A 15,142-nucleotide genomic window follows, 5' to 3' on the forward strand; every position below is an offset into this window, starting at 1 on the left:
CCTGTACTTCCCAATCAACACTCAGAAGATCATTGTTCTATACCCCAGGTGGGATTTGAACCCACAACCCCTGGTTTTGGAGGCCAATGCCTCGTCCATTAGGCCACTGGGGCCAGACAAGAAATAAAGAGAAGGGACAGAAATTCTCTGTCCCAAAGGCTCACCCCTCACATTGGCTGGGCAGACACGTCCCTCCCCTCTACCCCAGCAGACACGTCTGCAGCCCCTGGCAGGGAGGCAGCTGGGCAGGTCGCTGCAGAGCTGAGCCCGGGCTGGCAGCAGTGCAGGCTGGTCGGCCACAGCCCTGGGAGAGCAGCTGGGGGGTTCAGCTGGGGGGGACGGGCCCGTGTGCTCTGCTGCTCACTGACGAGCTGGCTGCCCAAGTGCCCACACAGACGCTTCTTCAATCCCCACCCCCCTCAGCCACCCACCCCCAGCCTCTTCCAGCACAGCCTGCCCCACCTCCCCCCACAGGGCTTCCACAGGGGCCTCTGACCCAGGGGGAATGGGGAGCCCCTGCCCCCGGCAGCCACCCACCCTGCTGCTGCTCCCCCCAGAGCAGAGGATTCACCCGGCACAAGTAAGTGCCTCTGTCCCCCCTGACCCCGGCTGCTGGGTCCCCTCCTGTTTAGCTGCCTGGCCCCAGGGAAGGTCACATGAGACTGCTCATATCACCCCCTCAACACGGAGCCCTGGGCAGCCGCCCTGCTCGCTCAGGTCTCAGGCTGGCAGGGCCTGCAGGGATACTGGGTTTGAATGACAAGGTGTTGGGGAAGCTATTAAAAGGCTTCTTCCTTGGCAGGGGCATTGTGCTTGTGGATTGGCTGTTTCTTGGATGCCTGGTGCTTGCACATGCAGCTGGGCTTTAGCAAAGCAGAACGATGCGAGTCGTGAGTAACCCAGCGCCTCTGGAAATGGGAGTGGAGTAAAAAGTACAATATTGTCTAAAAAAATAAAATAACTTGAATAAAAATCAAAGTGTGACTAAAATAAATGACTTGAGTAAAGTACAAACACCCAAAAAAGGTCTTGAGTAGTGTGATCAAGTATTTCTACTTTATTACTTTCCACCTCTGCCCGGCAGGCAGGGGTTCTTGGCCCCTTGCTGGTCTGCGGACTGGCAGTTTGTTACCACTGACTTAGAGGAGCCCCAGGAACTGCAGGTTCAGGAAGAAACAGCAGGGCTGTGTCTACTCTGGCACCCTTTTCCGGAAAAGAGATGCAGATTAGCCAAGTCAGAATTGCAAATGCAGCGGGGATTTAAATTTTCCTGATTTTAAGAGGAATAAGGTATCTTCTGGAAAAGGCTTTATTTTCCAAAAGATCCCGTCTAGACTGGCGCTTTTTTCCGGCAAAGCTCCGAGCCGGAGGAAAGCTGCAGCCATGTTCATACAAATGCAGCGGGGAAAATTTAAATCCCCGCTGCATTTGCAATTCTGACTTGGCTCATCTGCATCCCTGTTCCGGAAAAGGGTGCCAGTGTAGACGTAGCCCAGGAGATTTTGATTGGCTGCCAGGTGCTCCACATGCTAATCAGGAGGCGTGTTTCTGTAAACAGGGACATGGAGCATATTCTAATATGCAGATTTCTAAACCTGGTGGAGTGTGTTTGAATGGGACAAGCACTTTGCTGAGATTATTTCTGTTTTTTAGTTTTCTAAGTGTTGTGAGAAAACATTCCTCATGAGGAGAAAGTGAATGCACACAAGTGTGGGTGTGTAGGGACGTGGGTGCTAGTAGGACTGTACTTTCAGGGATCATTTCTATAGTTGGTAATTAGAGAAATGCAGCTGAAAGTGGTTAGTCTTGCTATCCATGAGGATGAATGACAGTGTTCTCTTCTGAGCATGAAGCAAGCAGACAGTGTTGCTTTAATGTAATTGCTGTCTGTTGTTGATGATTGTTCTTTCTTTTCTGTTGGGAAGCTGGAGGAAGAGAGTACAGGCTGAGTGGTTAACTACTATCAAAAAATTTAAAATTAGTTTTGCATTTGAGAGGAATGGGGATTTCACTTTATTCTTTTGTCTTGGTTTTTGTTTAGTTCCTGGATTTACTTGTAGGCTACATCTACACTGGTATGACTTTGTGCAAATACTTTTAATGCAAGAGTTTTTGCATTAAAGCATTTGTACAGGAGAGCATCTACACTGGCATGTGCTTTTGTGCAAAAGCATTCGTGCCAGTGTAGATGCTCTCTTGTTTAGGAAAGGTTCAATGGCCATTTTAGGCATCGGGCTTTGTTGAGCAAGAAATAAACGTTGCTGTCTACACTGGCCCCCTTGTGCAAGAATACTTGACAAGAGGGCTTATCCGTGAGTGGGCGCGTCAGAGTGTTTGCGCAAGAACCACTGATATTGTACGTTACAAACTCAGTGTTCTGACGCAAATACTCGCGGCCAGTGTAGACGGGCGGCAAGATTTTGCGCAAAATCTTGCCAATGTAGACATAGCCGAACTGTTCTGGTCCTGATCCTGATGTTTTCATGCTTTTCTCTCACCTGCTGCTGGGTCTTTTTCCATTTGCTTCTCACACTGGATTTAGCCAGCCCCTTGGATCTGCCTTATGCCTTGTCCCCCATCTGTTCCCTAGTGGCCCTGCGGGAGCCAGAGACTAGCCGCAGCCCAGTGTTAATTATCCCTTGGGTTAGTGTCTTTCTCCCATAACGTGTAGCTAAGATATTTGTTAGTAACTGGCAGGCGCCGCGGGGGCTCACCCCCGAACAGAGACACACGACCTCAATATTGGGGCACAAGACAAAACTCACCTGCTCCTGGAACAGGAACACTGACGAGCAGTGAGGCCCCTCCCTGGCAGCACCGAGCAGTGAGAGCTGAGTGAAGGGGGAGGCAGGACCAGGGGGAGAAGGCTCCATGACTGTGTGAGAGGGAGGCTCTGCCCTGGCCAGTGGGGAATCGTTGCCTCTCCGAGGGGCCCAGGCCTGGTGGGTCATTTCCCCAGGTTACTGAGTGGGGGCTGGAGCCAGTTCTGGGTTGTCTCCTTCAACAACCAAACTGAACCAATGGATCTTGTGCCAACCTGACACTGCGCTGGGCTCGTGCTGTGTGTGCCACAGAGCTTCCTGCAGGGCTGCCCACATGGGAGAGGGGAGGGGCAGTTTGAGTCACCCAGCTCTGCCCCTTCTGAAAATGGCAAGTGTTGTCTTAGCAGTGCCAGGGAGGTGGGAAGGAGCCTGAAGTAACCTCTTGGGTCACAGCTGCTGTCACATAGGTGAGAAAAGAGACTAGGCAGCTGTCACATGACACTGCAGGCTGGTTTCCCTGACTGGGAATCGAACCCAGGCCACAGCAGTGAGAGTGCTGGATCCTAACCACTAGACCATCAGGGACACATGAAACATGACTTTTTGCTCACCTACACTAGCCTTTCACAGGCCATTTTCTGTCCACTTCAGGATGGGGGGCAGGTCCATTCTCCCTTGCCCAGAGGCGACAAGAACAGAAACCAAACAGAACATCAAAACATACAGACTGAGTCATGTGAGTTGTCCAACTAGCCCAGGATCCTGTCTCACAACAGCAGCCAATTCCATTGCCCAGTGGGAATCCTCAGGACAGACAGTTATTAAGTGATCCCTCCTGTCGCCCATTCCCAGCTTCTAGAATACACCAGCTAGGGACACCTGCCCTGTGCATCCTGGTTAAATGCCAGTGATTGACCTTTCCTGCATTAAATATTCCAGTTCTGTTTTGGACCTTCTTGTAGATTTCACCTTCACAACATCCTCTGGCAAGGAGTTCCAGTGGGTGCAAAAATGTTTCCTTTTAGTTTATTTTTAACTTGGTTTCTGGGCTCCCTGAGGCCCTTTCACACACAAGGGCTTTCTCTGCAGCGCGCTGGGGGGAGAAACCCCTGAGCCAGTGACACGGACTGACCTGGGCGCAGGCCAACAAGGGGGGTTTCAGTGAAGCTACATGTAAATGGATCCATCTAGTAACCACTGCCAGCCACCCCGGGATACGGTCCAGTTCCTCACAGTATGCACAGTGCTGCGGTGCTTCCCCAGAGCGGGACCTGCCCTCACAGGCCCTCACATACCCCTCTGTGGAAGAAAACAAGCCTTCACTCTCCGTTGTGTTTAAGCAACAAGTTGCCAGAGGCAGTTTATTCGAGCAATATTGCAAGGGAAGATATCCATAAGCGGATCTTCAAATACAAAACAATTAAAAGCCAATATATCTACCTTTCTATTACATATTAAATTAAACAATTACTTCCCTGCCCACTCAGTTCCCATAGGACACTGTCTTATCTCAAGGCTCTCACTGAGGTAAGCATTCCACTCTTATCAATATGGGAGAGACAGAAAAGCGAACACAGCGCGTTAGCAGGAGTCAGAGTGACCCAGACTCTTGCTCTGCTACTGACAAACCCTGAATGGTCACCCAAATCCCCTTTCCCTTAGTCCTGCTTCCACACCTCCCACAATTCGTTGACCTTGGCTCTGACTTGGTCTAGGATGCAGGAGGGGGGAGGTGGCCTTTCTCTGCAAGGCCATCAGCCATTGGGCCATATGTTAGATAATTTCATGGAGGTTAGGTCCATAAAAGGCTAGTAGCCAGGGGATAAAATGGTGTCCCTGGCCTCTGTTTGTCAGAGGCTGCAGACTGATGGCAGGAGACAAATCGCTTGATCATTGTCTTCGGTCCACCCCCTCCGGGGCACCTGGTGCTGGCCACTGTCGGCAGACAGGACACTGGGCTAGACGGACCTTAGATCTGACCCAGTACGGCCGTTCTTATGTTTTTATGTTCATAAATGTCCACATTCGTCCACCTGGACTGCCGGGCCTGCAGAGACTCCCCCTCGGATCACAGCTCCAAGAGGGTCTTTATCTCTGGCCCAGACACTGACAGTGCCCAGTGTTTCTGCCCCTTGCTTGGTCCTGTGATGTGTCCCTGAAGGGGTCTCTGGGGGCTTGTGCCTGTGACATGGCTCTCCGGAAGGCAGAAGTGCTCGATCTTAGGCAAAGGACCCAGAAACAACACTTTACAGCAACAAACACACGGACGGCTCTTGATCCGCATCCCCAGGCCACACAGAGTCTCCAGAAGTCACTTCCCCACCTCTCCCTTGTCTGCTCTAGAACTTAGCCCAAAGTCTGATAAACTCTACTCTCCCACCCAACAACCTCTGGGACTCCTCTCCTGCCCGGCTCCTCACACCACGGAGAGTGCAGGGCAGCCACTAGCCCAGCATCACCACTTCTCGTCTTTGCCTAATAGCCAAGAAGTTCTGCTTTACCCAAACCACACAGGCACCCTCTCGCCTCTGGCCAGCCTCATGGCAGATGTGGAATTTCCTCATTAATTTTCCCAGCAGCTTTGCAAGCAGGCATTGGTGGTATAGTGGTGAGCATAGCTGCCTTCAAGCAGTTGACCTGGGTTCAATTCCCAGCCAATGCAATGTAAAGAGGGGGCATCAAATCTTCTTACTGAGGTTTTACTTGAACCCTGAGAAACAGGCACAAATGGGTCCTGCAGCTGGGGGCTGCCTCTCACCACTCTTCATCCTCTCCAAGAGCATGCACAGTAATGCGGTTCCTCCCTCACATACCCCTGCCGCAATTCCTTGACCTTGGCTCTGACTTGGTCTAGGATGTGGGGGTAGGAGGGAGGTGGCCTTTCTTTGCTAGACCATTGGCCATTTGGCCAAAAATGTCGGCATTCCTCCGCATGGACTGCAGAGACTCCTTCTGGGATCACAGCTCCAAGAGGGTTTTTATCTGTGGCCCAGACAATGACAGTGCTTGGCGTTTGCTGCCCCTTGCTTGATTTGATTCCCAGCCAATGCGAGGTGGGAAGGGAACAGGCGACCTCCTGGGGGAGATCTTATTTAACCCTGAGCAACAGGCACAAGTGGGTCCCACAGCCAAGGGCTCCCTCTCACCACTTTTTGGGGGTTGCAGCCCAAACAAAACTAATTTGGCTGTTGTGGGGTCTGCATGGGGCTTGTACCCGTGACCTGGGCATTATTAGCATCAAGCTCTAAACAGCTGAGCCAGCAGGCCCATGAGTAGACTCACAATAGAGGGAAAAGAAGAGTTTTCCCTGTTATTGGAGAAGGCAGGCCAGGCCAAGGGCCTTTTAGCCACTGGGTCTGTGCAGATTGCAGCCTCCTCCTACCAACTCTCTGGCCTGTTTCCTGAAAAGCCTCAGCCTTTTGCCTGTTTCTGCTTCCCTGTCCATAGCAGGCAGCTAAAAGGAGGTAGAACAGCAAACAACTCTGTGGCCAGCATGGGGCTTGAATGCATGACTTTGGCATTATCAGCACCATGCTCTAACCTACTCAGCTAGCCAGCCAACCAGAATACAGCTCACAAACGGCCCTTTCAGAAAGGCGCCTCCAGCAGCTGAAACCTGTCCCTGCAGTTGCCAATGGCTCTTCTCTGATAGGGCCACTAGCGACTCACTGTGATGTGGGCTGGCTCGTCCAGGTGGTTTGAGGTTTGGTCAAGGTGGCTGGCGGCTGGCATGGCGCACTGAGACCCAGGGCAAAGAGGCAGCTGGAATCTCTTGCTGTCAGCACCTTGCCTCCCAGGTCCTTCCCTGTCAGCAGCAACCGCAGCCCCAGACAAACCTGGGTTCAACTCCCAGTGGTGCCTTATTACAGCCTTTTCCTGAACCAGCAGTTCCAGGGGTGGCCAGGAGAGGCCTCTTCTGTGTCCCAGAAACACATAGGAAAATGTGAGCAAAGGCTGTAAAAAGGCACCACTGGGAATTGAACCCTGGTTTGCATGTTTACAAGGCAGGTGCTTTAGCCACCTAAGCCATGCTGTCTTCCTTGGCGTGATAAGTGTAATTGCTCTACTCTATGGTCCCAGACAACACCTTTGACTCCCAAAGTGCAGCAATTTCCTTCCAGCCCTGGCAGTGTCTGCGGCTGAGATGCACAAAGGAAGATACAAGATCCTTGGTGGGGTCTTTGCCGGATGAACGTGCTTGAGGAAAGACACTGGAACTGTAACAGACACACAAAAGGGAACGAAGGACAGTTTGAGTCACACACACAGCAGGCGGCGCAGCACAGCCAGGGACCTTATCCACTCCCAGAGCACCCCAGCTTCTCCACCCCACCAGGCAAACTGCCCCATGGGCCTCGCCCGCACCATGTTCAGGGCCTGGGGATTTTCTGTCACTTTGCCAGACCAAATATCTAGCCCCCTCCCCACCCCACTGCTCTGGAGTCTCTGCCTCTCATGGGCCTTCTCATCCTCAGGCTCCGCTTTGTCTCCAGACAGACCCTGCTCTGCTACAGCCACCTTCCACTGACTGTCACTCCTGGGCCTTCTAGAGCAAAATGTGTCCCTTTGTTCTGACTTTGAATACCTGGGCTTTTAGCAGTCACATCTGCACCTAACACCAGCATTGGCTAGTGAGGGGTCTGAACAACTTCTGCTGGGAGGGAGACAACTGTGGAGCATCCTTTCTGAGAGCAAAAGGATGTAAACTCCTTGTCAGTGAAAGGAAACTGTCATCCCAGGTGGGACTTGAACCCACAATCCCTGGCCTAGGAAGCCAGTACCTTGTCCATTAGACCACTGGGGCAAAAAAAAAAACATTGTCAGGGAAAGAAATTCACCCTCTAAATGTTCCTTCTTTAACTTTTAGCTCCTGATTAATCCCCTTTGAAGAAGCCAGATACACAGGAAGGGCTGATCACACCCCTCTGAAAATCAGCTTTCCATGGGTATCTGTAGCTGGCTCCAAGTCATGGGCCTTGACATCTCGTCTCCCTCCCGAAACCAGGGAAGTGTCTCCCACCGCTGCAGCCTCCTGAGGCTCTATGGCCCTGTCTGTACAGCAGGGACAGCAACACTCACAGCCCCACAGGAGGGTCCCTGGTCTAGCAATGTGGCCCCCCCTGAGCAGCCTCTGATGTTCCCTGTGTGAGCCCCAGAACCAGCCCTGAGTGAGGGGGGCAGGGAGAGCAGCTCACACATGCCAGGGCCAAGGGCAGGAGTGACATCACAAGGGCCTTGTGTAGCACCTCAGCTCATTGGCTGGGAGGCAGTGACCTCACAGAGGGACCATGGCAACAGCCAGGTGGGACAGGCTGCAGGGCTGGGGCATCTCAGAGACCCCCATGGCCTGGCTGCCTGGAATCTCCTTTGGGAGGTTTCCCCTTGAGGGCAGAAGGGATTGAGGGTCCCAGCTGGGAGTGTCTCTGTGGAGATTTCCCCTTTCCCCAGGCTGCAGTGGGAGGGGCTGGGGCAGGCAGGGTTGCAGGAGGGGCTGGCACTGAACTTCTGGGAGAGGCAAGAGAGAGGGCTGCAAACACATTGTGAGAATGGGATTTGAACAGTCCATCGCCTTAACTACCTCTCAGGTGCGGGGGTTTGTTTCAAATTAGCTGAAGTCAGTTCTTCAGGGAACCTTTGTGCCATTTGCTGACTGGCCAAGGACACCCAGGGCTGGAAGGTTTTGGCTTTTCACAATGTTCCCTGGGCTGTTGTACAAAGCTCAGTGCTGGTAACAAACCCAAACACCCCCTGGCTACATCTGCCCTGCAGACTTCTTGTGCAAGAACTGTTTTGTGCAAGAATTTTTGTGCAAAAGGTCTTGTGTAACAGTGCGTCCACACTGCCATGTGCTTTTGCACAAGAGAAGTGCTTTTCTGCAAGCGCGCCTATGGCAGTGTGGACGCTCTCCAGCCAAGGAAGCTCTGATGGGCATTTTAGCTATAGGGCTTTCTTGAGCAAGAGACCCCTGTTTCCTCTCCACAGTGCCTCCTTGTGGATGAGTGATTGCGCAAGCGGGCTTATTTCGCGTGGGGAGAGGAATAACTCTTGCGCAAGAAGCCCTGTTGTCTGATGCTGAACTATAAATTTACTTGAGCAAAAACGTGCCTGCAGTGTAGACACACTGCAACATTTTGGGCAAGAACAACTGCTCTTGCACAAAAAGCCTGCAGTGTAGACGTAGCCCTGCAGTGTAGACAGTCTGAGAGAGACACGGAAAGGAAGAGGCCAGAGCCTCCCCCCAGCAGGCTGGTCCTCAACAGGCTGGGTGTGTCTACACAGCACCCTCACCTCGAAGTGAGCTGTGCAATGTGAGCGGGCTGCCAGGGCCCCCAGGGGAAAGTCTGTGGGGAGTTTCCAAGGCAACAACAACAACAACATTTCATAATGTACAGTCATCTGTCTCTGAAGGGATGAGAAATGCAGGGCCCAGTCTTGGCTGAAGCCTGGTTGCCGAGAGAAGAGGCCAATGCAAACAGCCCCATGGCAGCGAGGGAGTCAGTACGTGGGTGGGTGGAGCAGGGAGCTGGGGGCAGAGCTGGGCTCTAACTCACTACGGTTGCGTCCCATAGCTCAGAATAAGCGATGCAATTGTGAAGCTTATTTCGAGTCAATTTTGAAATAGCTTATTTTGTAATTTGGCGCTGGCTGCACAGCACTTAGTTCCAAATAAATTGCTCTTCTGAAATGCCCCTCACTCCTCGCGCCATGAGGTTTGCAGGGACGTCGGAATAGCGAGCCCGTTATGGCTTGAAACAAGGGGCTTTCTCTTAAGATGCATCTGTGTGATACGAGCACCACGTTCTAAACCTCCCAGCTAGCCGGCCCACGGGTGTCAGTCCCACAAGTGGCCCTTTCAGAAAGGAGCCTCGGGCAGCTCTGGAACAAGGTAGGTGAGGCAGATAGATCTTTCACAGGCAGGGGAATTAGCTCAGCAGGTAGAGTGCTTGCTTAGCATGCAAGATGCAGTGGGATCAATACGCACATTCCCCAGGTGCAGGTCAGTTCTTCTCTCTTATTTTCTCTGGTGGGGGCTCAGTGGCCCCCTCCCTCTGTCTACCTGCTCTCCTAAAAGAGACAGACCTGCTTCCCCTTTCTTTTCCCCAGTAATTTACATGCTACAAAGCAGAGTGGAGATATCAATCCCAGTAGCCCACCAAGCTCTATAGTGCTACAGAAAGCATGTTGGACTTTGAAACTGCAGCGAGCTGGTGTAAGCATACCTAGATACTCAAAGGTTGTGGGTTCAAGTCCCATCAGAGTCACTTTAACTGTTTCCTCTTTTCCAAGGCAGCTTTTATAGACCAGCAATCCTTAGGCTGACACTGGGGTGGGCTGGAATCCAGACAGTTCCCAGCAGCAGGCCTGGCCTGTGTGGGGCCTGCGTCTGTGGGGGGAGAGCATTGCTGGCCTGCACCACAGGGATGCAGGTAAGAAGGTGCTGTGGGAGCTGGGCACACGATGCCTGATGGCAGCTGTAAGGGATGCATCTGCCATCAGGCACCCCACATTGATTGGCACCCTAGGCAGCTACCGGGCTCGCCCATGCCTGCATCTGGACCTGTCCAGCAGATCCCAGTGAGGGTGGAGGGAAGGGCTGGTTCTTGGGGTTGGGGCTGGGGGTTGTTCTGAAAGTCTGCAGGTGCCCTCCCTGTCTCCTACTAGTGCTGAGCAACACTCAGGCTGTGTCTACACTCGCCTGAGGGACTGAATTCTTGCTGCCGCTGGGTGCAACTAAACGCACCTTCTGCAGGGCAGGCTCCCCAGCTCACACCCCTCCTGTCACACAAAGCTTGCCAATGGGGTTGATTTTCCTGCATCTCCTCTTACTTGCTGCTGCGCTAAAAGAAATCCGGAAACCAGCCCCAACTACTGTCACTGGAGAGATGGCCCTGTGCTGGGATATGAGAGAGGATCCCAGTGATGCTCGTCGCAGCCCAGGAGAAGAAGGGGGCTCTGGGTGGAAGGAAACCAAGTAAAACAGGTCCCAGTGGGCATGAACTGGAGCACCAATTTGGCCCAGTTGAGTGAGGGGTGGTTGGTGTTAAGAGCAGCGCTCAGGACTCAGAACCCTGCAATCTGAGGCTCAATTCCTGCCTCCCTTCCCGGGCTGACCCAGGGGCCGAAAGGGGCTGCAGCTGCTGCTGGCAGGGAAGAAGCTGGGAGGCAAGATGCTGGCAGCAAGAGATTCCGGCTGCCTCTTTGCCCTGGGTCTGCCGGCCGCCAGCCACCTTGACCAACCCTCAAACCAGCTGGACTAGCCAGCCCATGTCACAGCGAGTCACTAGTGACCCTGTCAGAGAAGAGCCATTGGCAGCTGCAGAGAAGGCCCAGCAGCGGTCTCAGGTGCCTTTCTTGAAAGGGCCACTGGTGAGCTGTATTTCTGTAGGCCGGCTAGCTCAGTTGGTTAGAGCGTGGTGCTAATAACACCAAGGTCATGGGTTCAAGCCCTATGCTGGCCACAGGGTTGTTTGGTTTGGTGACTTCCCTTCCTTTAGCTGCCTGCTATGGACAGGGAAGCAGAAACAAGCAAAAGACTGAAAGCTTTGCAGGAAGCAGGGCAGAGATTGGGTACGGCCCAGCCTTAGCCACTGCACAGCCCCAGTGGCTAAAAGGGCCTGGGCCTGGCTTCCTGTCCCCAAAAGCAGGGGACCTGATGCCCAAATTCCTCCTGCTGCAGTGGCTACCTCAAGGCACCAGCTGGGGGGCAGGCTCTGGAGCCCAAGCCACACGGGGAGACTCAATATGACCGGGAGGCCTGGAGCGTGTGAGCCCTGCACAGAGGCTGCTGCTGGGGGCCTGCTTCAGTGGCCCAGCAGCTCAAGTTCCTCTGAACCAGCTTCTCCCCCTGAAGCCACCCCCCAGTGCTGCTGAGGCCCCTGACATGAGGCAGTGGGACCACCAGAGGAAGGTGGCAGCCTTAGCCCTTACTTATTCCTACTTGAAAGTAGGAATAAGGGATCTTCCGGAAAAGGGTTTATTTTCCACAAGATCCCGTCTAGACTGGCGCTTTTCTCTGGCTAAACCCCGAGCCGGAAAAAAGCGGCAGCCATGTTCATGTAAATGCCGCGGGGGATATTTAAATCCCCCGCGGTATTTGCAATTCCGAAGTGTCTCATTAGCATCCCTTTTACGGAAAAGGGTGCCAATGTAGACACAGCCAGAGAGTTTGTTCTTTCAACAGGGCAAAGTCCTGTTTGAGTTACCAGCAGGGGAACGGAGAGAAGAAAGTGGGAAGGGAGTGTGTTGGGTGTGTTCGGGGGGGGGGGGGGGGGGAGGCACAGAGGGCAAAAAATGAGGAGTAATGTTAGTTCAAACCAAGGGGCTGGTTTTGAACTACTGCAGAAAAAAGGACTCTGCCCCTGGAGCTGCCCTGTTCTCTCCGGAGCCCTTAGGCTGGCACCGAGGAGGCCTGAGTCCACACAGTGCCCAGCCGAGGAGGAGGGAAGGGCTGGTACTTGGGGGTGGGGGTAGGGGTGGGGGGGTTCTTCTGAAAGGCTGCTGGTGCCATTAGACCCATTTTTAGCAGTGAGGGAGAGGTGGCAAAGGGGCCCTGAGTTAACCTCTTGGGTCTCAGGTGCTGTAATGTGGCAAGAAAATTGACTAGGGACGTGTTTTGCAAAAGTTGCAGCTGGTTTCCTTGACTGGGAATTGAAACCAGGCCACAGCAGTGAGAGTGCTGGATCCTAACCACTAGACCCTCAGGGACACATAATGCAAAGCTCTTTGCTCACCTACACTAGCCTTTCACAGGCCCTTTTCTGTCCACTTCAGGATGGCGGGTGGGGGGGGGGGGGAAGGGTCCATTCTCCCTTGCCCAGAGGGGGACACTAACAGCCAAATAGAACATCAAAGCAGCCAGACTGGGCCATGCCAGTTGTCCAACTAGCCCAGGATCCTGTCTCACAACAGCAGCCAATTTCACTGTCCCGAGGGAATCCTCAGGACAGACAGTTATTGAGTGATCCCTCCATTCCCAGATTCTGCACCCCTGTCATCATCACATAAACCCCTGTCCCGTCACCCCTTGCTTGTCCCTTTCCCAAGCTGAGAAGAAGAAGTTCCATGAGCTCCTGGGAGCTGCTTTCCCAAGAAGAGGCATTTCCAGCAGAGAAGATGCCAAGCCCAATCCCCCTACACAAAGCCCCAGGAAATACCAGTGGAGATTGGGAAAGCTCCCTCTCGGGCAGCGCTACGGAATGGATCCGGCTGGCCATCGGGCTGACTAACGCCATCAGCAGATGAGTCCCAGTGAGACTTCTCAGCCCAAGTGCAGAGACTGTGGAGTCTCCCGCTCCCAGCCCAGTGGCAGAGGGGCAGCGCCCTGAGGAGGCGGGTCCTGAGGCAGTGGAATCCATTTTGAGACACTTGAATGAGAGGAAAGTGATCAGGAATAGTCAGCATGGATTCACAAAGGGCAAGTCGTGCTTGACCAATCTGATTGGCTTCTATGATGAGGTAACTGGCTCAGTGGACATGGGAAAGTCAGTGGATGTTGTGTACCTTGACTTTAGCAAGGCTTTTGATACGGTCTCCCACGATATTCTTGCCAGCAAGTTAAGGGAATGCGGATTGGATAAATGGACGGTAAGATGGATAGAAAGATGGCTAGAAGGCCGGGCCCAGCGGGTAGTGATCAACGGTTCGATGTCAGGATGGCGGTCGGTTTCTAGTGGAGTGCCCCAAGGTTCTGTTCTAGGACCGGTTTTGTTCAATATCTTTATTAATGACCTGGATGAGGGGATAGATTGCACCCTCAGCAAGTTTGCAGATGACACTAAGCTAGGGGGAGAGGTAGATACGCTTAAGGGCAGAGATAGGGTCCAGAGTGACTTAGACAAATTGGAGGATTGGGCCACTAGAAATCTCATGAGATTCAACAAAGACAAGTGTAGAGTCCTGCACTTGGGACGGAAGAATCCCAAGCATAGTTACAGGCTGGGGACCAACCAGTTAAGTAGTAGTTCTGCAGAAAAGGACCTGGGGGTTACAGTGGATGAGAAGCTAGATATGAGTCAACAGTGTGCCCTTGTAGCCAAGAAGGCTAATGGCATATTAGGATGCATTAAGAGGAGCATTGCCAGCAGATCCAGAGATGTCATTATCCCCCTTTATTCGGCTTTGGTGAGGCCACATCTGGAGTACTGTGTCCAGTTCTGGGCCCCCCACTACAAAAAGGATGCGGACGCATTGGAGAGGGTCCAGCGGAGGGCAACCAAAATGATTAGGGGTCTGGAGCATATGACCTACGAGGAGAGGCTGAGGGACTTGGGTCTGTTTAGTCTGCAGAAGCGAAGAGTGAGGGGGGACTTGATAGCAGCCTTCAACTTCCTGAAGGGAGGTTCCAAAGAGGATGGAGAGAGGCTGTTCTCAGTAGTGACAGATGGCAGAACAAGGAGCAATGGTCTCAAGTTGTGGTGGGAGAGGTCCAGATTGGATATTAGGAAAAACTATTTTACTAGGAGGGTAGTGAAGCATTGGAATGGGTTACCTAGGGAAGTAGTGGAGTCTCCATCCCTAGAGGTGTTTAAGTCTCGGCTTGACAAAGCCCTGGCTGGGTTGATTTAGATGGGATTGGTCCTGCCTAGAGCGGAGGGCTGGTCTTGACGACCTTCTGAGGTCTCTTCCAGTTCTGATTCTATGATAAGGGGATGGTTGGATGAAATAACATGATCTTGGTAACTAATTGACCATTCATTTCCAGTTGGAAATAGGTCAATGGAGGGATGATAGGAGTTGCTATAGGGAACTTTCTGGGTGTCTGGCTGGTGAGTCTTGCCCACATGCTCAGGGTTTAGCTGATCGCCATATTTGGGGTCAGGAAGGAATTTTCCTCCAGGGTAGATTGGCAGAGGCCCTGGAGGTTTTTCGCCTTCCTCTGTAGCATTGGGCATAGATCACAGCTGAAGGACTCTCTGCATGTTGGGGCCTTCAAAGTATTGGAAGGCTTCAATATCTGAGACATAGGTGAGAGGATTATTCTAAGAGGGGTGGGCAAGATTCTGTGGCCTGCACTGTGCAGGGGGTCAGACTAGATGATCATAATGGTCCCTTCTGACCTTAAAGTCTATGAGTCTATGAGTCTATGAGTGGAGACCTTTGAAGGGAACAGAGACAAGGGAGACGTGAGGTGAGAAGAAGGGGAACAAGTGACCTCTTCTCAAGCGAGACGTGGTGGGAAACTGCCGGTTCCGGTGCAAGCCGAGCTCCAAGGGCTGGCTCCTGCCCCGGTGGTTCCTTGCAGGGCCTGGCTTGAGATGCACCAAGAAGTGCCATGTGTGACCAGGAGAGAGGGTGGGGAGAACGGAAGGTGTTGGAGCAAGCTGGGGCTGCTGGGTCTGCTGGGGTATTTGAGCATCAGGGGGAACCTTACCTGGTTTTGT

General features: G+C 52.9%; 3 non-coding genes across 3 annotated transcripts; 2 read left to right on the forward strand and 1 right to left on the reverse strand.

Moving 5' to 3' along the window:
* The first annotated feature begins 1,738 nt into the window (after positions 1-1,738).
* LOC112543648 (small nucleolar RNA U3) lies at positions 1,739-1,954 on the forward strand. The gene has a single exon (XR_003086863.2). It is a non-coding gene; the product is annotated as a small nucleolar RNA U3 (small nucleolar RNA).
* Positions 1,955-3,275: 1,321 nt separating this feature from the next.
* On the reverse strand, positions 3,276-3,347 carry TRNAE-CUC (transfer RNA glutamic acid (anticodon CUC)). Its single transcript has one exon. It is a non-coding gene; the product is annotated as a tRNA-Glu (tRNA).
* A 7,800-nt stretch (positions 3,348-11,147) lies between these two features.
* On the forward strand, positions 11,148-11,221 carry TRNAI-AAU (transfer RNA isoleucine (anticodon AAU)). The gene has a single exon. It is a non-coding gene; the product is annotated as a tRNA-Ile (tRNA).
* The last annotated feature ends 3,921 nt before the right edge of the window (positions 11,222-15,142 follow it).

This window comes from Pelodiscus sinensis, chromosome 26 (assembly GCF_049634645.1).
Source record: "Pelodiscus sinensis isolate JC-2024 chromosome 26, ASM4963464v1, whole genome shotgun sequence".
NCBI classification, from domain to species: Eukaryota; Metazoa; Chordata; order Testudines; family Trionychidae; genus Pelodiscus; species Pelodiscus sinensis.